This window comes from Vombatus ursinus, unplaced genomic scaffold (assembly GCF_900497805.2).
Source record: "Vombatus ursinus unplaced genomic scaffold, bare-nosed wombat genome assembly UNPS02009205.1, whole genome shotgun sequence".
Lineage (NCBI taxonomy): Eukaryota > Metazoa > Chordata > Mammalia > Diprotodontia > Vombatidae > Vombatus > Vombatus ursinus.
The window spans coordinates 64390643-64418560 of NW_020948983.1; the positions used below are offsets into that span (position 1 = coordinate 64390643).

Consider the following 27918-nt stretch of genomic DNA (forward strand, 5'->3'; position numbering starts at 1 on the left):
ATTAATGACTGTGACTCATCCTATCTGCCCCAAAACTGTGACCTAGAACTGGGTAATAGGTAACGAAGATGCCAGCTGACAAGTATGTATTACTGTTTCCAATTCTAGTTCAGTAGTCCCCTGGGATCGCTTTCTGCTCTAGGGCTTCCAAATCTGGTGTTCAGGCTCAGCCCTCTTACCATTACTAGGTGCTAGAATGCTCCCCATCATTGCCCTGCCTCTGTTGCCACTTCACTGTGCTCCTGGCCATCCCCCATTCTAATGTCCAAAGACCTGTCTATATTCCTAAGCTGCCCTGGGCTGGGGGGGAAAAAAGTCACTGTGACTTTTTCTTGGCTTTCCCACATAGTGCATTGTGTGTTTGGTAAATGGGGCAAAAATGCTGACTTGCACTTTGTCATCTTGACTGCCTTCTAGCATCCCTTTGAATATGCCCCCCTCTCCCCTGACATTGCCACCACTCTGCTGCAGGCCCTCATCAACTCAAGCCTGCCCTATTACCCGAGGGTGCTGTGCCCAAAGGGAATCTGAATCGCTGAAATTTTTTTTTTAACCCCTAATGTCCCAGGCCAAGCCCTACTAGGTCATAGAATCTGGGTCTGGATTGGGTCAGAATGAATGTAAAGAGCAATTGTCTCTGTTTTGTCCAGAAACCCAGAAGGTCTTCCCCCCCAGGTCCTTTTTTTTTTAAACTAGGTAAAGAGACCATTCTCTGCCTCATTTCTAATTAAGCCTTAATCACTGAATGGGTTTTGCCCCATTCAAACCAAGACCCTAGCTGAAAAAGGCCAAGGCCCCCAATGCATCCTGGGTCATCTCCAGTTGTCCTATCTATATCTGGCCACTGGACCCATCTGGCTCTGGAGGAGAAAATGAGGCTGGTAACTTTGCACAGCCCTCCCTCACTTAAATCCAATTCACTTGCATGTCATGGCATCACCTCCCTGATGTCACTATTACAATAGCCTACTGGTAGGTCTGCCTGCCTCATGTCTCTCTCCATTCCAGACCATCCTCCATTGCACTGCCAAACTGAACTTCCTAAAGCACAGGTCTGACAACATCATTTCCCTGCTCAAAAAACTCTAGTAGTTCCAAATCACCTCCAGGACTAAATATAAAATCTTCTGACACTGAAAGACCTACATAACCTCCTCCCTACCACCACCTTTCTTCTTACATTGTACATTTTTTGATCCAGTGCCATTAATCTCCTTGCTGTTCCTTAAATAACATACTCCCTCTCCAGTCCAAGGCATTTTCGTTGACTCTCTTCTACACCTGGAATGCTCTTTCTCATTCCTTATTTCTGCCTTCTGATTTCCTTGAAGCCTCAGCTAAAATTCCACAGTCTCTGATGATTCCCCTCAATTCTAGTCCTTTCCCTGGAATACTACTGCAATATAAGAAATGATGAGCACATTTATCATGAAAGACTTGCATGAAATGGTGAAGAGCAAAAAGTGAGCAGAAGCATGAGAACACTGTATACAGTAACAGCAATATTGTTTTAAGAATGACTTTGAGGGGCAGCTAAGTGGCACAGAGCACTGGCCCTGGAGTCAGGAGGGCCTAAGTTCGAATCCGGATTCAGACACATGATATTCACTAGCTGTGTGACTCTGGGCAAGTCACTTAACCCCAACTGCCTCATCAAAAGAAAAAAAAAAAGAATGACTTTGAGAGACTTAAGTTATTTTGACTATTATAAATATACAAATTAAAAATAAAGGACATATGAAGAAAGATGCTATCTACATCCAGAGAAAGAAATGATAAACGGAAGTATGTATAAAAAATTTTACACATTATATATATATGCATATTATATATATATATATATTTTTTATTTATTTATTTATTTGTATGTCTAATGGTAGCCAAATCTAGGGCAGGGAAGGGGAGGGAATATTTGGAGGGAATAACAAGTTGTACACGGTAGATCTGCAGTTTCACATGCAACCATCTTTTTTATTCTACTGTTATGGAAATGCTTGTTTTGTTCCATGAAGTGAAAATAAAATATTTTTTTAAATTTTTAAAAAAAATTTTCTAAAAGATTATTTCCAATTTATAAAATAATTTATCCTGTAAAATAGCTTGTTTGTACACAGTAAAGTGCATGTTGTCTCTCTCAGACTACAGGCTCCTTGAAAGGGGAAACTGTCTTTTACTTTTTTTGTTACTCCCCAGAGCTTAGCAAAGTACCAAGCATATAGCAAATACTTAATAAATATTTACTGACTTACTGGTTGACTCATAACAGTTAACCTAAGAAAAATTGCTATGAAGTACACAGGAAATGTATACCCATTTTATAAGTAAGGAAACAGATTCAGAGAGATTAAAGTGATTTGATTAATGTGAAACAATATATTACAGAAGCGAAATTTGAATCCAAGTCTTTGAACCTAGAACTCCAAAGTCGGTGCTTATTCCACTATATTACAGCTACCACTAAAGAAATGACTAAAAAATAATTTTTACGAAATCATGCTCATTCCCCAATTGATAAATGGTCAATTTATCAAAAGGCAGTTTTCAGATGAAGAAAGTAAAGCCCGCCCCCCCAAAGTAAAGCCAACTATAGTCATATGAAAAAATGTTCTAAATCACTATTGATTAGAGAAATGCAAATCAAAACAACTCTGAGGTACCTAGCAGGTTGGCCAACATGACAAAACAGGAAAATGATAAATGTTGGAGAAGATGTGGGAAAATTGGAACACTAATGCATTGCTGGTGGAGTTGTGAAATGATATAACCATTTTGGAGAGCAATTTGGAACTATGTCCAAAGGGCTATAAAAATGTGCATACCCTTTGATCCAGCAAAAGCATTTCTAGGGCAGTATCCCAGAGAAATTATACAAATGGGAAAAGGACCCACATGTACAAAAATATTTATAGCAGTTCTTTTTGTGGTGGCAAAGAATTGGAAATTGAGAGGATGCCCATCAATTGGGGAATGGCTGAATAAGTTGTGGTATATGAATGTAATGGAATGCTATCGTGCTATAAGAAATGACGAGCAAGTGGACTTCAGAAAAACCTGGAAAGACCTGTATGGACTGATGCTGAGTGAAGTGAGCAGAACCAAGAGAACGTTGTACACAATAACAGCCACGCTGTGCAATGACTAACTTTGATGGACTTAGCTCTTCTCAGCAATTCAAGGATCTAAGACATCTCCAAAAGTCTCATGATAGAAAATGCTATCCACATCCAAAAAAAGAACAATGGTGTCTGAATGCAGATGGAAGCATACGATTTGCTCTTTTTTTTCTTGTTTTGTTTCTTCTTTCTTGTGGTTCCTCCTATTGGCTCTAATTCTTCTTTACAATATGACTAATGTAAAAATATGTTAAATAGGAATGTATATGTATAGCCTATATTAGATTGTGCACCGTCTTGTGGAGAGAGGTGAGAAAGGAGGGGGAGGAAAATTTAAAACTCAAAAACTTATGGAAGTAATTGTTAATAAATCGAAATAAATTAATAAAAAAATTTTTTAAAAGTATGCTCACATATATAACTTATATCAAATTTCTTGCCTTCTCAAGGAGGGGCAAAGGGAAAAAGGGAAGGAGAGAATCTGGAACTCAAAAATTTTAAAAATAAATGTTAAAAATTTTTTGTTTACATGTAATTGAGAAAAAAATTAGATAAAAATTAAAGAGTTCGGGCAGTGGCTACAGCACCAGCCCTAAAGTCAGGAGGACCTCAGTTCAAATATGGCCTCAAACCAAACACTTACTAGCTGTGTGACCCTGGGCAAATCACTTAACCACAATTGCCTAAAAAAAAAAAGAAAAAAAATTAAGAGTTAAAAAAGAGAAAGCATGCTTTGGGGAAATTACTGTTAGAGCTAAACTACATATTTATTTAGGCATAAAAGTAAATGGAGGTTGACAGATGGATGGAGAGACTTAAGTGTTAAAATCTAAGTTTAAATATTGCTGCACACATTAGATTTGTGACCTTGGACTAATCAGTTAAACACTTTGGAAATCTATTTCCTCATCTGTAAAATGGGGATAATGATAGCACCTACTACAGGGTTGTTGTGAGAACATATGTAAAGTTCTCTGTAAAACTTAAAATGTCACATAAATGCTAGATATTATGTTATTATTCATTTCAGGGATCCACTAACATACTATTTATGTCTAATCAATGCAGGGGAAGTGACTCTTCATTCTCCCAAGTTAACAGTACAGACTAGAGAGAGACTAACAAATACCATACCCAAGTTAGAAATGCTAGGTGTAGTAGCAACTGATTGTGGCAATTCCTATCAGCAGTTCCTCAAGTTTATGAAGACTCTCTACTAACTTATGGAGAGCCTTGACATGAGTAGAAAGGAATAAAGACAGTTTCTGGACCTTTGATTTTTTTTGATATTGGGAACTCTCAAATGAGGAATTCCCTCCAGAAATTCAGATCAGCACCTTCTCTACAATTCATAGTCTTGAGAGACTTGCCTAGAGCCCTGAGAAGTTAAACAACATACATGGGAAAAAACAGTCAGCATGTGTATGTATCAGAGGTAAGACTTGTCAGGTCTTCCAAGATCTGAGGCAGGCTGTCTATTCACTAGACCAAGCTTTAATTTGTACAAAGTAGAAGAAATAGCTACACTGATAAAATCATGAATATTTCTTTAAGTAGTGACATATTAAAAAAAAAGTGACTTGAAAAAGAAGTCAAGGAATCAGGAGAGAGTATTCTTTAAGAAAGGAGAAGGAAAAGGGGAAGTGATTAAAAAAAACCCTCAAATGTTTCATTTATGAAAGAATCACCAAAAAATGGAATAAAGAATATGAGAGGAATGCTACGAAAAATAATTTCTTCAGGTGGCAAAATAGGAAATCTTTCAGCAAAAAATATCAAGAACCACTTCTCTAGAATACTGATTTTGGAGAAAAGAATAGATAATACATTATAAGCTAATTATATTTTATCATTCGTTTACCATATGAAATGTCAGGGGAAAGGTTTTGACCTCTAATGATCCAAATCCATGATAACAACCATCATATAAAATTGCCTAAACATAAGACTAAGGAGACTAAAAGAAATTCACCAAATAGCTAAAGATTATCTTTATTTGCATAATTATGACAAGTATATTACCAATAAAAGTGATGCTCCATATCTACAGCAAAATTGTCTGCCACTTTGGGTAGTCAAGATTATCAGCAAGCCACAGTCCCCTACAGCACCAGAAAGCTTAATGAGACCAGTTCAATAGGTGTGAAGAGGGGTTAATTCTTTCTAAAAAGATTATTTGTTTAAAGGTTGGGGGGGGGGAGAAGAAGGGTGGCTCCGTTTTTGTTTAAAGAGGAGTGGCACTTTCCCCATTCATCATCCCCTGGCTAAGACCAAAGTGCTCAGAAAACAAACAAAAAACAAAACAGTAAACTAGGTTCTTAAAACAAGTGCTTCTTTTACAGACAAATAAAACTTTATGGAATTCATGAAGCATGCTTGCATATTTAAAAATAAACTTTGAATTTTAAAAGTTTCTTTGACAAGGTAAAGCAGAAGTTTGTTTTGCTTGAATATGTGTATTTGTTACAAGGGATTTTTTCCCCCAATGATGGAAAGTGGGAGGGACAGAAAATAAATTTCAAGTGAAAATTTTTTTAAATTAAAAATTAAAGCAACTAAAAAGTTATAGAGAGTATTATTTTTAGGCAAATTAACTGCCAGTGAATTAAAATCTCAAAAGAGAAGTGACAACATATGGTTTTACTCTGATGCCCAACCCAAACTAACCCATATGTTCAGAGTACTTTGGAGGCTTCAAATTTCAGCTCTTCCTATTTCAACTCCATCTAGCCTTTCCTTCAGAAGTGAACATAGGCAAGTTCTATTCCTCCTCCACCGGGAGAAAAAGGAAAAAGAAGGATCATGCATGAATTTCCAACTCTTCCCTTTTCTTTATTATCAATATAATATTTGAAGGGATTTCTCTCTCTGAAATATCTTTTTTTTTTTAAGGCAATTGGGGTTAAATGACTTGCCCAGGGTCACACAGCTAGTAAGTGTCAAGTGTTTGGTCTGAGGCTGGATTTGAACTCAGGTCCTCCTGACTTCAGGGCCCGTGCTCTATCCACTGCGCCACCGAGCTGCCCCTCTCTCTAAAACATGTTAAGAATACATATATATTATACAAACACTAAGAACCGAAATTTTCACATCCAACCCCCTCATTTTAAGATTGAGAAAGTGATGCTCAGAGATAGTGACTTTTTTAATAATAAAAATTCAAAATGACACAGGGTGTCCAAAAAGTCTTTTAAGTTATTAAAGTTTAAAATTGCAATAAAATGCAAATTTTAAATTTGCCCTTAAACCATAAACTGAACTACAATAATCCTGATGAGGTCTGACAAAGGCAGCGATTATCACCTCCCAATTCCTGGAAGCTCAACTCCACTCCCCACACCTAATCCATGCAGACCAAGACTTTTTAGTTTTTTTGACTGTCACATTTCACCACTAAAACTCCCAGATCCTTTTGTGAATTGCTGTACATCTGTGCATATTCCCTAACTTAATTTGTGGAGCTGATTTTTTGTGCCTGAGTGCAAGATTTTACATCTATCCCTACTGAATTTCATCCTATCAGATTCAGCCCAGTGCTCTAGCTGGTCAAAATCCTTTTGGCTCCTATCCTTCCCAGCTTTGGGTCATCTGCAAATTTAATGTTAAAGAATACGAGACCAAATAGAGAACATTAGGATACTCCACTGGAGACTTTCTGCCACAATGACACTGAACCATTTTATAACTAACTATTCTTATGCACTGGATTGTATTATCATTTATCCATATCTCAATCTTCTCTAAAAGAATAACATGAATAACTTTATCAAAAGCTTTGCTAGAATATAGGTAAACCATACTATCAAAAAAAGAAATGAGGTTAATCTGGCATGATTTTTTCTTGATAAAACCATTCTTTATGTAATCATCACTTACTTCCCTTTCTGGATATAAGCCAACCATCTCTTTAATGATCCTTTCAAGAATTTTGTCAGTAATTAAATTCAAGCTCGATAGTCTACAGTTTGCAGACTCTATTCTCTTTTCTTTTTTGAAAATTGGGACATTTTCCCTTTTCCATTCTTGTGATGCACCTCTCTCATTTTCCATGATCTTTCAAATAACAGGGACAGTGTGGCTCAAAAATCACATCTAACAGGACCTGGATATAGATCACCTGGACCCAGTGCTCTGGCTGTCTCCTTATCTTGGGTACCAACTCCAAAGTAAAAGTTTTAAGAATACAGTTGAAGTTCTTAAACACTTGCTGACATGACTTAACTATGGGTAGCCATGGTAAAGTTGAAAGCGCATTAGCTCAGATGTCAGAGGACCAGGTTTCAATTCCTGCCTGTGCTACTTCCTGTGTGACCTTGGGCAAGAGATCTAATTTTCCTAGGCCTCAGTTTTGTCATCTTTAAAATGAAGAGGTTGGAACAAATGGCCTCTGAGGTCCCCTGCAGCTCTATATTTATGAGTCTATGATCCCTGATCCTAAGATTGCCAAACTATAAAAATCCAGAGTCCTGGAAGATAACACATTTATTGTTTGAAAAATCACTTCAGAACTTACTATGTGGGGACAGCTAGGTGGCGCAGTGGATAGAGCTCCGGACTTGAAGTCTGGAGGACCTGAGTTCAAATCCGGTCTCAAACACACAACACACACTAGCTGTCTGACCCCGGGCAAGTCACTTAACCCCAAGTGCCTAGCAAAAAGTAAAAAAAAAAAAAAAAAAAAAAAAGAACTTACTAGGTGCCAAGCACTACAGGAATACAAATACAAACAGTTGAGACAGTCCCATGAATTCTAATAGAAGACAACCAAAATGGGACTCTGGTGTTCAGAGACTGATGTTTTCACTTGGAAAATTAGATGGATGGTCAGTGGAGAGAAATATATTGTCACACCCTTTCCAAGCAGGATTAAAGTATTTGAATAGACATGAACTATATAAATTTGGTATTTCTTGGAAAAGCTGTTGACAAAACATATGAAAATAGAACACCTCTCAGAATATCAATTAAGACTTAAATCTTAGCTGTTCAATTCAATGAAGGATTATTAAATATCTGTTCTGTACAAAACACTGGGTGTCTCCAAAAATTTAAAAAAAAAAAAAAAAAGCCAACAAAGCTCCAAAAAGCAAACAAGGAATTAAGTAGCGTAACAAGACAGGCACATAAATCAATGGTACCTACACTCATTTATAATAGAGATTAATATACAATCCTTGTTTTGTTTTCTGTACAGGAACACATTCATGTTTTTGATGCTTGTCAAGTTCATAATTTTAAAAATGAAAAATTAAATTACAGAGAAGTTGTAATAAGCTAGGAGAAGGGCAAAGAGATCTCAACAAAGTATTATTAGAATAAAGAGGAAATGGAGAGCTCACTTTTAGTTGGGAAAATTATGGAAGTCTTTATGGAGAAGATGGTAGCTGCACTGGGGAAAGAAAATGACCTTAACCAGCAGAGGGAGATGCAGATAAAGAATATTTCAGGCAAGCTGGATGGGCTACAAGAATAAAAAGTGAGGAAATGATAAGATTAGCAAAGAGGTAATAATCCAATTGGGGCAACTAGGTGGCCCAGTGGATAGAGCACCAAGTTTGAAGTCTGGAAGATTCATCTTCTTGAATTCAAATCTGGCTTCAGATATTTACTAGTTGTGGGACTTTGGACAAGTCACTTAACCCTGTTTGTCTTGGTTCCTCATGTGTAAAATGAACTGGAAAAGGAAACGGCAAACCACTCCAGTATCTTTGCCAAAAAAACAAAACAAAACAAAAAAAAAAAATCAGGTCATGAAGAGTCAGACACAACTGAATAATAATAATCCAATTTACCTAATTCGATTTCATTCCTCTCCAGGTTGCACCACAGATATTTTTCTCCTATGCCCCAGAAACCTCTTCAAGCTAAAAGCTCATTCCAACCTGGGAATCCACAAATTGGAAATACCCTCCATTACTGCAGGCTCTCCCTCTGATTAGATAGCCCCTCCCAGAATCTCCATTTAAGGAAAGCATGCAGGCCAGCCATTTCTTCATTCCTCCCCAGGCTGCCAGAGTAGCTGAAACCTATCTACTTCTCTTGATGTTTACTGGCTAGATTTCTTTCTTATCATGCTTAAACCCAGTTCACTCTGGTACTCTTTGATTGGCCAACAATAGGTCCCTGCCCAAGTACCACTTAATGGTGATTTTTTTTTTAGGCCCTGATGCTCAGAGTAAATGTAAATAGTAATGGTTTCTCATTGCCCAGCAACCGAGAGCCTTACCCTCCCAGTCCGGTGTTTTTTTTTTTCTGATTAAAAGGGCTATCCCTTGACTCACTTCTTTCTATTTTTTGGGGGGGTGGTAAGCAATGGGGTTAAGTGACCTTGACTCACTTCTTAAACAGGCCTAATCACTGAACTTGCCTCACTCAAAGTGAGAATTCCAAAAAAGGCCAAAGTCTTCCACTGCATCCCGGGCCATCTCCAGTTGTCCAGAACTATATCTGGCCACTAGACCCAGATGGCTCTGGAGGAGAAAGTGACGCTGGTGTCTTTGCACAGCCCTCCGTCACTTAAATCCAATTCAATTGCAAGACATGGCATAATCTTCCTGATGTCATGGCCTCTTTGAGAACAAAAGACAAACTACACAATCTCTCCAAGCTGCCACTCTGACTTTCTCTACCATTTCCCCAAGTACTTTCAGTCCCATCCCATACCCCATATCCCTCCCTCCCCACAACCCCAGCTTCCTTTTATGTGTAATCTTTCCCCATTAGAATGTAAGCACGATGCCTGTCACATAGTAAGTGGTTAAAAATGACCCTTAACTGACTGATAGGGAATAGTGTAAAAAAGATCTGTAAAGTTTGGTTAAAGCTAAAATGTGGAAGGCCGGTTAAGAGACTGTTTTGCTTTGTTTTTAAATCCTAAAGACAAGAGGGAACCACTAAAGGCTTTTGAGCAGTAATGTAATCTAGTCATATCTTATGAGGAAGATTGTTTTGGTAGCTATGTAAAAGATAGAAAGAGGAGGGGGGGAATTAAAAGCCTTTTAAATTGTAGACGTGATAAGACAGAATGGTAGCAGTTTTACTGGAAAGGATAGCACAGATGAGAGCTATTACAGACAAGACTTGACAACTGACTGGGTATGGGTAATAAGAAAAAGGAAAGAACAAAATACTCTCAAAAGAAAACCAAAACTTTAAATATTCAAATGAAAGGCCAAAGTTATGAAAAATTCAAGAAAGAACTAGGAAGAGGGAATGGCATTTAAGTACAGCCGTGAAGGACAGAAAGAATTTCACTAAGAAGAAATGGAGAAGGATTATACTCTAGGAATGGAGCACAGCACATGAAAATGCAAGACATGGGTGAGAAAGCAAAATTCAGGAATAATTTTAACTGTTTGGCTGAAATGTGAAATCAATGAAAATGAGTAGAGATTGCAAATAAACCTGTGATTTTCCTCGGTAGAGAGAACTGCCAGATGAGGAAACTCCCACTTACTAGCTTAGGCTGGGAAGTTCTCTTCAATTTACATTTTCAGAGCAGACTATCTAGAAAAGCTAGCTAAAGCATTAAGAAAAAGAAATTGAAGGAATAAGTATAGATAAAAAATAAAACTATTGCTTTGTTCCGTTCTCTAGGTCTACCTAGAAAACCCTAAAGAGTTCACCATAATTACCTGAAACAGTTAATATTGCCAAACAGTTCATTTCTACCAAAAATTCAGAAAACTTACATGATATAAAATAAACTCATAAATATCATAAGCATTTCTGGTTATTAACTGAATACAGAAAAATAGTTCAGTGGAAGTGACCAGATGAGCAATAAGGGGAAACAATTGAATTCAGTTGCCCAGTGCTAAATAAACCCAAGAACAGATATTGCATGGAGGAAGGAATTCCCTATTTGACAGGAAGTGGTGGAAAAACTGGAAAGCAGTTTGGCAGAAAATAGATTTAGATCAGCATCTTACACCATATCCCATAAGGAGGTCTTAAGAATACATGACCTAAATATAAAAGACTACTTAACTTAAAAAAGAAAAAAAAAGGGTCATGGAAAGTAGTACCTTTTAAAATTATAGCAATGGGGGGTGGAGGGGGAATTCTTTCTTTAAAAAAAAATATTTTTTTATTGGTAACTTTAGGTTTTATATAGCTGAATCCCTTCTCCCTTTTCTACAGAATGATTCCCTGTAACAATTCAGGGAGGAGAAAAAAAAAGAGGAGGAAACAGAGAAAAAACCCAGTCATCAACACGTTGAAAAAATCTAATATTCCACATCAATGAATCCAATCCCCCCAAAAGAGTGGGGGAATTATCTTCCCATATCTATTTTTTGGATCATCCAAGCTTGTTGTTTGTAATTTTGCAATATAGATATAAAGACTGTTGTTCTTTCCATTACACTGTTATAGTTATTCTGTATATTGTTTTCTGGATCTGCTTAGTTTTCAGTTCATAGAAGTATTGTTATGCTTCTCTGTATTTATGTTTGTCATTTTCTACAACACAGTCATATTCTATTATATTTATGTACCACAGATTGTTTATCCATTCCCCAATCTTGTGTATGTACTTTGTTTTGCTACCACAAAAAGTGCTGCTGTAAATTTTAAGGTGCATATGGAGTCTTTCTTTTTGTCCATGACTTCCTTGAGGTATAGCATAACAGTGAAATTTCAGGACCAATGGGTAGAGACATTTTAGTCACGTTATATAAATAATTCCAAATGACTTTCCAGAATGGTTATCAATTTATATTTCTATGAACAATGCTCTAGTGTGCCCATCATCCCACAATCCCTCCAATACTGACTTTTGTCAGCTTTACCAATTTTCTGGGTGTGAGGTGAAACCTCAGAGTTGTTTTGATTTGTATTTCTCTTAGTTGTTCAGAGCATCCTTTGACTACTTCTCTATTGGGGGAAATGAGAAAATTCTTAACCAAACAAGGGAAAGATCAGAATATATGGCAGAAATTTTTCAATTTTGACTATAAAATTTTTTTAAACTTTTACACAAAATCAATGCAGCTACTATATAAGGCAAGCTGTCAAATGGGAAAAGTAAAAATAAGAACCTGTATCTAGTATCTCTGACATATCCAAGATATATAGGGAACAGAGAACTAATTCAAATATTTAAGATCAAGAACAATTCTCCAACAGATAAACGATCAAAGAATATGAACAGTTTTCAAATGCAAACTATCAACAATCCAACAAAAGACTACTCCAAATCACTAATAAGAATAAAGCAAATGTAAGTAACTCTGTGGTTGCATCTCACAACTAACAATTTGGCAGGACTACATTTAAGACAGAAATAGTCAATGCACTGGAGGAGCTGTGGGAAGCTTTATTATTATTATTATTATTATTATTATATTAACACATTGTTGGTCAAGCTGTAAATTGATCCAGCCATGCTGGAAGCCAAGCATGTTAAGACATCTTGGGTGGCATTATAAAATCATCCAATCATTTCAGAAAATACCTTGGAATTATGTAAGAAAATCACTCAATTATTCAACCTCTCTAACTCCAAGATCTTACTGTTAGGTATATATCCCCAAAAAGGTCAAAGATACACAGGTCCTGTACAAACCAAAATATTCACAGAACTACTTTTTGTAGTAACATAAAACTAATGATTAGGGGCAGCTAGGTGGCGCAGTGGATAAAGCACCAGCCCTGGATTCAGGAAGACCCGAGTTCAAATGCAGCCTCAGACACATAACACTTACTAGCTACGTGACTCTGGGGAAGTCACAGAACCCCATTGCTTAGCCAAAAAACCCCCCAAAAAACAAAAAACTAACGAATAAGGGAAAAGGACATTTGAAATAAACAGAAGATTTTTATAAATTGATGAATACTGAAATAAACAGAACAAGGAAAAAAGTTATACAAATAGCTAGGATTTTACACACACACACACACACACACACGCATATACATAATAAAAACCAGCAAAATAAAGCCAAATTCTTTGGGTTTGTAATACCTAATCTGGGCCCAAGAAAGAAAAAGAAAATGTACCTACTTTTCCTTACAGTGATGAGGAGCTATGCTATCAGATAGAGTCTGACTGTGTCACTTGGTTCTACTGTTTTTCTTTGTAACAAAGAAAGGCTAACTGAATTAGGGGATAAGGAGTATATCAAAAAATGATGATAAAGGAGGGAGGAGATGTAATATCCTATAAGGAGAAATAGCTAGTAGACCAGTTTGACTACATCAAATAATGCATAAGTGAGAATAATGTGCTTTAGGAATAACAGTCTGGCAGCTTTCTGAGGATTCATGAAAGGGGGATAAAAGATGCCAGGAAAACCTATTAGGAAACTATTCTAATACTCCAAAAGGGAATGAATGCATGAAAAGTCATTTGTTAAATGCTTACTAAGTGCTAGGTATTGTGCTAAGTGCTAGGAAAACAAATTCAAAAAGCAGGATATTCCCTATCCTAAATGAGCTTACATTCTAATAGGAGGAAACAACATACTTTATTATGGAAGACGTTTTTGTCCAGGAAGTCACAGAGATGCTGAGGCACAGAGCAACTGACTGATAGATAAGTTTTTTCCAGGAATGACAGTTTGATTTGATTATTTTTCCCATAGCTAGAGGCTGTAAGGGAGAGAGAGTATGTAAAAGAGGGATAGACAGATATGGCATGAAGATAGTGGGAAAGCAGCACATCAGGTTTCAATTGGAATAGGTATGGAGAATTCTGACCAGTCAGAAACACGGGCCCAGTGGGAGGCTAATGTTAGACCACGGCATATAATGGAGGAATGGTGATGATAAACCAACCTGGATGGGTGGTTGCTGGGTGAATGGTAAGGGGAGAGATTTAAGGGCAAAGAAAGAGGACGAAGGAAGGGCTTAAAAAAAAAAAGTTTTGGGGGATTTAGCAATAACAAGATGACCTTGGAGAAAAGTTTTATTCAAGTAGTGGTAGCTGGAAGCCGGATTGAAAAGAACTGAAGACTCTGACAGCTTTTTTCTTTTTTTCTAGTTTGGCTGTGAAGGGTATTGGAAAAGATACAGAGCAACAGAAGAGATAAAAGGATAGGTGTAAGTGGTTTTTTTCTTTGTTTTTTGTTTGTTTGTTTTTGAGGCAATTGGGGTTAAGTGACTTGCCCAGGGTCACATGGCTAGTAAGTGTCAAGTGTTTGGTCTGAGGCCGGATTTGAACTCAGGCCCTCCTGAATTCAGGTCTGATGCTGTATCCACTGCGCCACCTATCTGCCCCTTGTGGTTTTTTTTCTTAAAGGATAAGGGAGAAGTAGGCATGTTTGTAGGTAACAGGGAAGGATCTAGTGAATAAGGAAATATTAAAAATTAGGAAGAGAAGATGTCTTGCAAATGGGATATTTCTGAAAGGACCAAGACAAGAAGTAGATGGTTAACATTGTTGTGAAGGTTACTTTGAAACATTTCTTTGAAACAGATGCAAAGAGATAAAATTAAGCCAGAATTAAGTGCCTACTATGTGCAAGGCTCTGGGATACTAAAGATGTAAAATAACAGTTTAATATCTGATAGTGGCAGAGAAAGTGGGAGGATAAGATATGTATGCAAATAAGAATTATACAAGATAATCAAGATGCAAGAACAAATCTTAAATCTAACCAAGTTTTAGTACCACAGGTAATTTTTGTCACCCACTAACATCTTACAGTAGTAATGATGGTCTATGCAATAAAAAGCTAGTAAAGTTATATAAAACAGATTTTGTTTTGTTTCAGGGTTGGCTTGGGTTTTTGTTATTTTATTTCCTTATGTGGAAATTTCCTCTACCGATCCAGGAAAAGCGAACAGATTTTTAAAAAATAAACCTATATCTGAGACTTTATTAAAAACCTAAAGTTAGAAAATAATTTAAATAACAATGGTCAGGTTGAGGCAAAATGTTGTAGTGACTAGGGAGCAAAAGCAGAGAAGACCTGGCTTCAGATCCCCTCTCACAGAGGATCCCTGTGACCCTGAGCAAATAAATCACTTAATTTCTCAGTGCACTAGGTAACTCTCTCAGTTGCAGAGATAATGATAATATACATTTGTAGAGGAAGTTTTCTTACCTCAATAATTCCTATAAGAATGAGACTACAGGTTCAGTCCCCACTCCCAATCCTTATCTTTATCCCAAAAAAGTTATAGATGGGTTTCAATTCAACTAACATTTCTTAAGTACCTACCATATGTATTAGGTACTGTAACAGGTTTTAGACAAAACAGAAGAGTTTCTTTCTTCAAGGAATTTATATTCAAAGGGAGGGATACAGCATGTTCACAAGTAAGTAAACACAAAACATATATGAAGTTATACATAGTAATTTCAAGAGGCAGAGTGCTAACAAGTGGCACAATGAGGAAAAGTCTAGGTTTAAAAAGGTGGCACTTGAGCTATATCTGAAGGAGGGAGAGGTGAGGAAAGAGTACATTCTAAAAATGGGAGAGTGTGGCATAGAAACAAAAGATGTAGTATATGGTTCCCTACTAAGCAGGCCAATTTTATTGGACCAGAGAGTGAGTAAAGTGGAAAAATATGAAACGAGTAGAAAGAGAACTAAGAGCCATAATTATATAGGGATTTCTGCACTGGGTAATAAGTTGGCTGAAGTGATAACAAGGTTCCTTTCTAAATCTCTTTGTGACACAGTGGTTCAAAGCTGTCATTCTTCAGTTTCTTAATTATAAAAATATATTACCTAATGTAAAATATCCTACAGCTTGAGATCTAGGACCACTGCCAGTGCAAAAAAAAAAATTCTTGAGGCAACACTAAAAAAAAACACTATCACAATATGGAAAAGTAGGGATAATAAAGGCATTCACAAACCAAGAGTACATTCTGGATATTAATAGTTCTCACAAAATTCTCATGGTACTGATTCTGGCATGCAAATACATAATCTAAAAAATAGATTTAGCCATAGTTTCATATATTTTACAACATGTGAAGCTCTACCTAGAGGTCATTTACTTCTTGATTATACAGATGAGGAAACTGAAGCCCAGGAAGTTAATTGTCCAAAGTTAAACAGGTAGTAAAGTAGCAGCGTCATTATTCTAACCCAACATATAAAAATAATTTTTTGAATTGATGTATCTAACCAACATACATTAAGAAATACATAGCTGCAACCCAGAAAACACAATTCTAATAATTTCAAATTTCATTAATTCAAGAAATACTTATTGGGCATCTATCTACTAAATTCACAGCAATGTTTGTGTACTACAAACATTGTGTGCTACAAAATTCAACAAATGAAGAACACTGAATTTTGTTCAACAAAACTGAACAAAATAAAGATTAAAGATTTAAATATCTGCAAGTGATCAGTAAATGACTGGTACTGAGGGACAAAATACATGAAAGATGCAAACAAAAATAACTTATTCAGCATGAGATAAAAACATAAAAAGGAGTAATAAAGTTTTATTTTGAGTACCATTTGAGAAATTATAAATGGCATCTGTAGTGTCAGGGATAATTTACTTTATACAACTAAAATGCCTTCACTACAATAGAGACATCTTTCTTCCTACTGAATATATGAAGTGATTTATTTTCTTAGTATATTTTCTCTTTCAAGGAGTATGAGCACCACAAATGCTAATAAAAAAATTATTATTTCAACTGAAAAAAGCCTTTTAAAAATGTCTTTAAGCTTTTTAAAAAGCACCTAATTTTGGTGATAAAACATTGAATATAGAAGGATTAAAAAAAAACACTCTCAGGCCTCAAGGAACTTACATTCTACTGGGAAGATACAACAAGGACACAGATACTCAAACACACCTTAATTTTCAAGTGGGATAGAGCAGTAACAACTGGAAAAGATCATCAAAGTTTCCCACAGTAAATGGCACCTGCACTGAGCCTCAAAAAGTTAGGGATTCTAAGAGATGCGGGGGTAGTAGATCAAAAATAAACCAACAAGCAAGCATTTAAGCTCAAGACAAAAGTTAAAAAATGGTTTCTGCCCTTAAGAAGTTTCCATTCTGGGGTAAATTATCTCATATAAAACAGACAAGAAAAGGCTTTTACAGTGGAGGGGACGTGGAGGAAGGTGAGAGGGAATGAGTGAATCCTATTCTCATCAGATTTGGTTCAAGGAGGGAATACCATACACATTCAATTGGGTATGGAACGCTATCTTGCTCTACAGGAAAACAGGGTGGAAGGGGATAAGAGAGCAGGAGGATGATAGAGGGGATTGAAGATTAGGGGAGGGGGTAATCAGAAGCAAATACTTCTGAGGAGGGACAGGGTCAAAAGAGAGAATAAAATAAATGGGGGGGCGGGATAGGATGAAGGGAAATGTAGTTAGTTTTTCACAACATGACTACTATGCAAGTGTTTTGCATGACTACACATGAATAACCTGTATCGAGCTGCTTGCCTTCTCAATGAGGATGGGTAGGGAGGGAGGAAGAAAATTTGGAACCAAAGTTTTAAAAACAAATGTTAAAAACCGTTTTCACATGGAACTGGGAAATAAGATATACAGGAAATGGGGTATAGAAATCTATTCTGCCCTATAGGAAAATAGAAGGAGAAGGGGATAAGAGAAGGGAAGGAAGATTAGGGGAAGGAGTATTCAAAATGCAGCTGTGTTGGGGTGGGGGGAGGGACGAGATGGGGAGAAAATGGAACTCAAAATCTTATGGAAGTGAATGCTGAAAACTAAAAATAAATTAATAAAATCTGGGGGGGAAAAAGAAGCTTCCATTCTAATGAATGTGAAATGTCATTCTGTACAAAGGCACAACAAAGGGAAATGGAATGTCAGTTTAGAACTGTGAGTAGGGCCAGCTTGGTTAGAACACAGTTATGTGAAGGGAGCAATATGAAACAGAGTTGGGAAAAGGAGGTGAGTCAGATCGTGACAGTCAAATTCTGAACTAGAGAGTTTGCATTCTATTGTGCAAGTAATAAAGAGATTTTGAAATTTTTCTAAATAGAGGACACAGAATCAAAACTCTGTTTTTAAAATATCCATTTGAAATCTGTATGAAGGATGGACAGGAGAGAGTAGAGACAAAGAACAAAAGTAGGAGGTTCAAGCCAGAGGTGATGAGGACCTGAAGGGACAATATGGAGAGAAGACACATGCAAGAAGAGATGCTATAAAGGTAGAATCACAAGACGCAGAAACTGACAAGGAAAAGAGTCAAAGCTGACTGAAATTTTTTACTGGTTGACTGGAAGAATGGTAGTATCCTCAAATATATGTATGTGTATAAAAATGTATATATACACACGTGTGTACGTGCTTGAAAAGGTGGATTAGGAAGGGGAAGACTGAGCATTATTTTGGACATATTGATTTTGACAATCTGATAAAAATTCAGGTGGAGATGTCCAGCAGCCACTTGATAACCTGAGACTGGAGTTTTTTAGAGAGATCAGAACCAGATATATATAGATTTGGAAGCTTATCTGTGTAGCGATAATAACTGAATCCCTAAGAGCTGAGATCAAAGAAAAAAAAGAAAGGGGACCCAGGAGAGATCCCTGAGAGTCCCTCCTGCTTAAGAGAGAGGAGATGATGACCCAGAAAAAGCAAATCAGAAAGACCAGTAAGACATCAGAAAAGAGAAGCAGGAGAACAGAAGGCAAAGGAAGAGGAGAGGAGATACAAAAAGAATCAGGAGTTGATGTGTCACAAACTGCAAAAAAACCAAGTAGTATGAGAACTGAGGATAAGCCACAGGATTTAGTAGAAAAGAGGATACTGGTCAGATGAATTACCTTACAGATGAATTAAATGAAGTCCTAAAAGGTCAAACAATTTGTTCATGGTCACTCAGCCAAAGAGAGTCAGAAACAAGACCAGAAACCAAATATTACTTTCCCCCAGGCAAGGGCTCTATTACACTGTATAGACCCACAAAGAATGTGAGTTTGGAATTGTTATACACATTAATTCTCATAATCATATAGGAGTGAGACATGTTTTTCTATTAAGAACCACTGACCTACAGGGAGTGGGGGGGGGACAACAAAGTATACAATTACACTTTTAATAGGGAATAATGAAGGAAACTTCTCTCTGACAGAAGGATGGTTTTAAATCCAACTTTCCTGGTCTTGTGAATAAATCATTTCATGCTTCAGAATTTGAGCTGAAGGGAAAAAATATACATACACTTAGCAAAATCTACCAAATAACCGAAAATTTTTTCCTTTTCTTATATTATCCACTACTGTTAACTCAGAATGGTGTGAAGAAGACCATGGGATTCTGAAGGCTGTGGAGCTCTACATAGAAATTCTTCCCATACTATCTCAACAAATCCTATCAACAGAAAAGAAGCCTAGCTAAGCTGGGTTAAAATTATCATAGAAGGTTGGCAACCAAGTGATAAAATTTTCAGCAATGGCAACTCATGAAACCTGGAGAGGTTAAGATCAGCACCAGAACAAGGAGGATCCACAATAATGAAAGCACAAATCAGTCAATTGTTCATCACAGACTTTGTTATACTCAAATTGATCTATGATCTAATCTATCTATATATTCCCTGAATTGATGCAGATCACAGTCCATCCCTGCACAAGAGGGATACCCTCTTTCGTGATTCTCATCCATGCCTTCCTATAAAGTTGTTACGGGGAAAGGGGAGTTCTTAAAGCGTCCACTGCCTGGTGTCATCACAATGCCTGTGCATCTACTTTTTCAATCACATATTTTCTTTTTATTATTGCATCAAAAATTATTCTATTTATGTAGCCAATTTCTGTAGAAATGAAATATATCTGGAATGTTTAAGTGAAATAACACAGAACTACAACAATTTCATCTTAAGTTTCAACTTTTATCCTCAAAATATTCACTGCTAGTAAGTATGAAAATTAATTGATCCACAATTTACTTTTCCTTATACTCAAGTACAATCTTTCATTTTCCCCAAATCCCAATATACTACTCTTGACTAGATCATCAAATCATTCTTCCCTTAGTCCAGGTCTCAGTTGTGACTCACTTAATCACTGACTAGTTTAAGAGTAAAGACTATAAAAGCTGTTGTCTTGTTTTGAGTTCTTTAATTTATTTTAAGAATTTTTCACAAATGGCTTCCAATATTAGATCAAAATTTCTTGCTGTTAACTTGCCCATCTCCTGGTGACTCACTACTTCATTCAGTACCTTGATTGGTCTCCTTCATTCTCACCATCTATCTTCTCACCTGGGCGTTCAATCTTCATTACTCCACTGAATATGCTAGTCTTCCACTCATCAACCTCTTTAACTCCCATGACCTTGTTTTCTACCTCAGCAACTTTTCCAAGTGGCCACACCCTAAACCTCACCATCTCCATGATTTTGAACTCTGAAATTCCACCCTCTTATAATCTACTGTCCAACCTACTGTCCTTCAATCTTTTCCTCTCCTTCACACCTCCTAAACCTATTTGCCCTCACTGTATTCTCCAACCCTTCCTGTTTCCTTTGTCCAACAACATTCAGGCTCAGACCTCACTTTCTTCCACTTACACATTTGGTAACATAGTTAGCCAGTTTAACCATGCACTGTCCTCTATTCTTGAATCCCTTTGCCAATCACTAAGGTTGCCATTGCTGTTTTCTACCATTACTTTGGAACACTGAAGGAAGTAACATAGCCATATTAAATGGGTACATCATAAATTCAAGTTATATAATTTCAACCGGCTTCTCACTGCTACACAGCAACACTTTTATTCTTCCCAGATAGTCTCTCTTGTACCTCACAGAAGCTGTTCCAAATCTCCTCCTCCAGTCCCCAAATACTTGTCTCTTAGGCTGCTTGCTTGCCACTCCACTGACAAAACTGAAGCTGTCATGGGAACCCACACTTCGAAAATCCAATAAGATGTTCAATTGTCCTCACTGTATTTGGTCTAATCTCTGAGGATGAGGTGACCCTACTACTTTCTCACATTATTCTATTTGTGCTCCTCACCTCATACTTCCCTGGGGAATGTTCCACACCAATCATTCCTTTTTCATCTTTCATCTGCCCCTACCTACCAAAGAAGATTGTCTACAAACATGCTTAGGATTCCTCACAAGCTTAAAAAAATCCTTTTGTTGGCAGTGTCATTCCTACAAGCTATGACTTTACATTTCTCCTCACTTTCACTGCTAACCTCCTATAGAGAGCTTGTCTATAGTAGCTGCGTTGATTTCCTCACTACTCATATCTTAACACTCTTTTAATTAGACTTTCAAACTTACTACTCTAGTAAAACTGCTCCCTCCAAGGCTACCAACCATCTTTAACTTATATATCAAATGGCCTTTTTTGGGCCTCATCCTCCCCGAACTGCCATCCATTTCCTCCTGCACACAGTCTTCCCTGGTTATTAGCTGACATTGTGTTCTCCTGGTTCTGCTCTCTTGACAACCCCTACTCATGCTGGATCATTATACAGTCATAGTATTAAGATGAATATTTTGAAATTCACTAAAAAATTTTAGTGAATTATCTGAATCAACTAGGTAGCATCAATGGATAGCAACCAATATGGAGTCAGGAAGATCTGAATTGGAATCTTGCTTTAGATACTTACCAAAGAGCTCTGCAACCCTGGGCAAGTCACTTAATCTTTCTCAGCCCCAGTTTCTTCATCTGTAAAATGAGGGTATTAAATGGCCTCTAAGATCCCTTCCAGTTCCAAATCCATCATCCCATGATGGGCATTTTTTTTTTGAGAATATTAAGATGTAATGGAAAGAGAACTGGATTCAGAGTTAGACGACCTGGATTCAGCTCCAGGTTCTGCCATTTACTAGCCCTGTGACAATGGTCAAGTTTTTTAATATCTGTGCCTCAGTTCTTCAACTGTAAACTGGAATTAGTAATATCTATACTAACCATCATGTAAAATGTAAACTCATTATAAATACTCTATATAACAATGCTACAAAAATTTGATGGTGGAGTATTGACTAACATTGAATTGTGTTAAATTGTTAATTAAAAATAAAAAAAGCATTCCCATTAGAAAATAATTCCAGATGTTTTCTTTTTAAGTTGGGTAAAGAGTCTTTATCTGTTGAGATTTTTCGCTAAATTCTAAATTATCTTCTCCAAGAAAACTGGAGAAAATCACTCTATCCATTGATATCACCTAGTTGATTCAAATTATTCTCTAAATCTTTTTGGGGGGGGGCTAGGCAATGGGGTTAAGTGACTTACCCAAGGTCACACTTCTAGTAAGTGTTATGTGTATGAGGCCGAATTTGAACTCAGGTCCTCCTGAATCCAGGGCCTGTGCTCTATCCACTGTGCCACCTAGCTGTCCCCTCTCTAAAATTTTTTGATAAATCTCAAAGTTTCCATTTTAATACCATAACTACAATTGTTCAGATTCTGGAATGCAAAGTCACTTAGTTCAATGAATAAATCTATTTACAACTAACTTAATATCTTGTGATTTCTTTTATTGCTACTCTACAGAACACTTTTCTACTTTAACTCTAGCAAAAATGTCGATGTTTAACCTAGTAAGGCAAAACAAAACTAGCATTAGAATGATCCAATGCAATGTTAATAGTTAAAAGCAATAAATTAAAAACACCAGAATGGAAGCCTACCTAATATGAGGCTTTTCAAGTATCATATAGGCTGAATAAGTGCCCTGAAATAAGGAAATTAAGCATAGAATGCCCCCCAAAAGCTAAAGTTATCAGATTCATAAGCTTGCTACATTGGAACACCTCTTATAAAATGGAGTATATGGCAGCTATGACAACTTAGCTCAAATATACATTCACTCCCATTACACATATATAAATACACATGAAATCTCTGAGCAATACAATTTATTTTCACCAAGCTATATATAAACACTAACAAGTTAAATGAACAGCGTATACTGCCTGGGTTGTCGTTGTTGTTGTTGTCTTAAGGTGGGGGAGCTATAGTTCTGATATGAAATGTCCGTAAAAGGCTAAGCTAACCTATTTTAGAAAGACTGACACAAACCTCTTATCCTGCAGTTCAGGGTAGATTTTCCCACTGCAGCAGCACTGCCACTGACTTTGGCAAAACCTCTAAGGACAATAACAGAAATATTACATTTACGTAACGATAATCAACAATATACACACATTTTATGCGTTTACATTTCTGACATTGTGTAGCTTACATATTCCCTTGGATTTCAGAAATAGGCACCCCCTAGTCAGGCAGAAAGCTAATTTAACGTCTTCCAAATCCCTCCCCCCCAATACGGTTACCTTCATAAGTCCATTGTCAAATTGTACTCCCACGCCTCAATCCCCCGTCCACATCGACGTCTTAGGGGAGACCCGAAAAGGTAAGCTAAATCCCCTCCCCCACTACTCCTTACTCTGGGGTGTGGGTGTGTCTGTAGACAGCTCTAGTTTCCCACAAAGTCCAAAGCAATCTTGCCCAAAGACTCAGACCCCAGCTCCTTCCCGGCCCTGAGATAACCCGCCAGTCGCCGACGACCCCAGCCATCCCGGGCCGCAACCCTTCCTCTTTCTCCCCTCCCTGCCGGCCCCTCCCCCGCCGCGCGCACGCGCGTCCTGCGGTCCCTCCCTCTCTTTCCTCCCCCTTCGCCCTTCCCCCCCTCCCCCCCTCACCTTAGGCACTGGCCACCCCCTTCCCCCGGGTCCGGGGAATCACCGGCCCATGAGGGAGGACAGGGGATGTAAGGGGGGCGTTGGCAGCTAAGAATCCGCGCTGCTCCCCTTGGCCCCACAGGCCCCGACGGTCTCGAGCAGCGTCTGTCACTGGCACTTCCCCGAGACGAGCCGGGAAGAGGCGTTGTACAAGGCCAGCCCAGCAAGCCCAGCCTGGCCCGGCGCGGATCCCCGAGCTCAGTCCCACCGCCGCCTGCGATCGTTTCTGTCTTGGACTGCGCAGTCCGTGCACCGCGCCGCCGCCGCCGCCTCAGCCAATCCCTCCCCCCACCACAGCCAGCGCGACACTTAGGCAACTTTTCGACAATCCGGAAAGCGAGGACGCAAAAGGCTTTCCCTCCTCCCACCCCCTCCGCAGCGATGCATTTCCTTCTGCGCTTGCGCGAACTCTTACTCATCATACCCTTCCCCCCTCCCCCTCGAATCTTTTGGAACTGTATCAGTTCCAAAGCTCATAGACTTCATTTTCTTCGGTAATACTGATTATTTTTTCACCTTGTTAATTTTCTAACTAAAAACAACAGCTAGAGAAAGTGTCTTGCATAATGTCAATGCCAAATTAGTAAAAACAGGGCACATGAATTACACTGAAATATTATTAAAATTTTCGTTGCATAAATTAATAATAAAAAAATCTATTTGATGATACAAGCTAATTTACACGAGGGCTATTAAGGTGCACTTGCCAATGGTGTGGTGCAGAGACAACTAATAATTTTTGAAACTGAAGCAAGCACCACCAAACAGAAAAGGCTCACAGCTGAGAGGGGAACCCCGCATGCAAGAAGACGGATCCCAAACTGTGAGGGTGCTATTGAGGAGACTGATCGTCTTCAGCCCCGAAGAATGAACAATTTGGTAGCTTCCTATTTAAACTATTATACAGTCCACTGTACAAGTCTGCCAAAATGGCTGCCCTGCTGCTCCTCAAACAGGACATTTTATCTCCTATAACAAGACTTTGTACAGCCTGTCCCCCATGCTAGTGTCAATCTTTCTAAAATAGACTAGCCTAGCCTTTTACAGACAGAACTATAGCTTTCCTCCCCCCCACCCCCCCACCTTTCCAGATGACAACCACAACCCACGAAATATAAGCTGTTCATTTAACTTATTAGTGTTTATAGCTTACTGCTAATAAGTTGCATTGTTCTAAGATTTTATGTGTATTTATCTATGTGGAATGTAAGTAAATGTATATTTGAAGTCTTTCCTCCATTCGGTTTAGAATTCCTAGTTTCCTTTCCTCAGCTCTAATATCACCACCTACATAAGGCCTTTCCTGATACTTCCAGATGCCAGTGCCTCCCCTGCCCCAATTTACTACTTAACTCTTTGTGTGTGTGGGTACATAGTAAATACATAATAAATGCCTAACTGATTGAGATTGATTGATTCATTGATTGATTTTAAGTTCAGTTGTTTCTTCACATTGAACAACCCAGAAGCCTGATGACTTAGAAATAAGTGGTAAACCTTACAGCAAACAGTGTTGTTAAGGGGCAATGGGACTGAAACATATAAAGCCTTTCCAATTTCACCCTCCCCCCAAAAAAACCCTTCAAACAATAATGTTAGAGATAGAAGAGAACTTGGTAATACTTTTAGTTTTATTGATATGTAACCTGTGACCTGGACTGAATGTTCATACATACTATTAATAGTATAATACCCCTTCTGAGATATCTAGCCTATCTGATCATTCAGTCTACTTTGCTGATTCATCATCTATATCATGTCCCTGAACTGGAGGTATTCCTCCACAGTTCAATCCTAGGACTCTTCTCCAACTCCTCTCTCTAAGTAACATTGTCACTTCTCAAAAGTTTCATCATCTTTACACAGATGACTCATAGATACATACATACATACATATTTACATACATTTATGTGCATAATGAAATGGAGGATTTCAAAGAATTCCTGATGAAAAGGGTAGAACTGAGTAGATATTATGAAATGGAAACACAGGAGTCAAAAGAAAGACAGAAAATTACATACAGCTGGGAGGGGCAATATTGGGATGAACTGTTTACATGCAAATAAGAGGATAAGCAACAAAGGCCTTTACAGAAGCCTAATATTTTCAAGGATAATAAAGAAAGGTAAATAAAACAGAGAGGGGCTAGAGGTAGTTGTGTTTGGTTTTGATGTTCTTAGAAGACAGAAATGGGAGAGATAGGAAACTAATAGAGAGGAAACCAGGTTTAAGAAGGGAGCTAGTACAGGTAAGGGAATTGCAGTGTTAAAGGGAGGATTTTTAAAAGATAAGAAGACAAAGTAAAAACCTAGGATCGGGCAGGGCAAGGGGAAGAGAAGAAAGGCAACTGCAAAAATAGAGCACTTCATTTATAGATTACAAGTTTTAGGTAAACTCCCTCTCTCTTATCATTTTATCTTATTTGTAAATAAGAGGGTGGAAACAAGAAGAGGAAAAATACAAGCAGATAAGATTGAGGGAAATATATAGTATTAATAATTGTGAACTTCAATGGAATTAACTCATGTATAAAACATAAGAGTATATTAGTATGGATGAAAAAGCTGCATCCAACATTGTTATTTATAAGAAATACACTTGAAACACAGATATTCACATGGAGTTAAAATAAGGGGCTAGAGCAAAATCTATTATGTTCTGGATGAATTAAAAAAACAACAACAATAAAGGGTAGCAATGATGATTTCAAATATAGAAAAGGAAAATATATTCAGCTTAAAGGAACCATAGGGAATCTATCAATATTTAATATATAGGGATCAAATAGCATAACATTTACGTACTTAAATGAAAAGTTAATTGAATTTCAAAGAGAAATAGAGAGTAAAAACAGATAGTGGAAGTCCTTAAAATACCCCCTTCAGGTCGAGACAAATCCACACAAAAGATAAGCAAGAAAGAAGATAAGGACCTAAACAGAACTTTAGAAAAATTTAAAATGTTAGATAGATCTCTGGCAATTATTGAATGGGAATAAAAAATAATTTACCTATTTCTCAGATATCCATGGAACATTTACAAAAACAAATAATGTTTTGGGGCATAAAGACGTCACCAAAAGATGCAATAAAAATATTACACACATTATTTACAGATCACAATCTATAAAGATTAAAAAGGGCCTTTGAAAAAAGCATTTAAAAGTAATTAGAGACTAAAAAACTTCATTCTAAAGAACTGAGACAAAGGACAAATTGTAAAAACTAGGAAAAATCTTATCAGAGGAAATGACAATAATGAGAGACAACATACCAAAACTTATAGGAGTCAACTAAAGCAGTCCCTAGAGAAAATTCATATCTATAGAAAAAAACAAATCAATGAACTGGGCACACACACACAAAAAAAACTAAAAACCTAGCACAATAACAAATCGAAAATCCCCAACTAAATAACAAAGATGAAATTCTGAAAACAAAAAGAACTTGTTTTTTGGGAAAAAAAATTAAATATTAACAGCTTCTCTGATTAAAATTTTTTTTTCTCAATTACATGTAAAAACAATTTTTTAATATTCATTTTTTAAAAAATTTTGAGTTCTAAATTCTTTCCCTCCCTCCCCCCCTCCTTGAGAAGGCAAGCAATTTGATATAGATCATACATGTGTACTCATGTAAAATATATTTCCATGCTAACCATGTTGCAAAAAGTTACCCCCCCCAAAAAAACAAGAAAAATATAGTTTTAAAAAAAAAAGCATGCTTAAATCCGCATACCTTACTAAACTTCTAGATACTCAAACCCTCAATTCCAAACTAGCTTCCTGTTTTTTATATAAGTGCCACAGGAGCTGAACCAATCCTAACATACTTCTTGCTAACGCTGTTGATATTCCTTCAATGGACCTGCCTAGGCCATTGTATACCTAGTTCATACAATTCTGATAAAACAATCAAGATGTACTCTTATCTGATAAAGATATCTTTTAATTACATTAGATCATGGCACTACATTACATTAAAGGTTTTCCTTATACTATATTTCTTTATGAGTAAGATATAATCACAAAGTACAAGTGTGGAAAAGTTAGACACGCAAGATAATAAGTTATGTATCTCACATGGCTAACACCAGAACTTGCTCAGAAAAAAATGAATGCATATGTGTGACCAGAGTACAGAGTCTGATAAACAGAACTGCCAAGAAACAGTTGCATCTACCAGTA

At 37.2% G+C, this 27918-nt stretch overlaps 1 protein-coding gene across 6 annotated transcripts in view; it reads right to left on the minus strand.

The window, feature by feature from the left end:
* Positions 1–23999, minus strand: part of RNF111 (ring finger protein 111) — a 93877-nt gene extending 69878 nt beyond the window's left edge. For 2 of the 6 annotated variants that reach the window (XM_027851820.1, XM_027851815.1), the window contains exon 1: positions 23693–23998. The gene's annotated coding sequence lies outside the window, so the exon portion shown is untranslated. Of the gene's footprint in view, positions 1–23069; positions 23138–23323; positions 23520–23692 lie in introns of those variants that run through there. The other 4 variants (XM_027851816.1, XM_027851818.1, XM_027851819.1 and 1 more) reach the window with 4 other exon arrangements.
* Positions 24000–27918: the final 3919 nt, after the last annotated feature.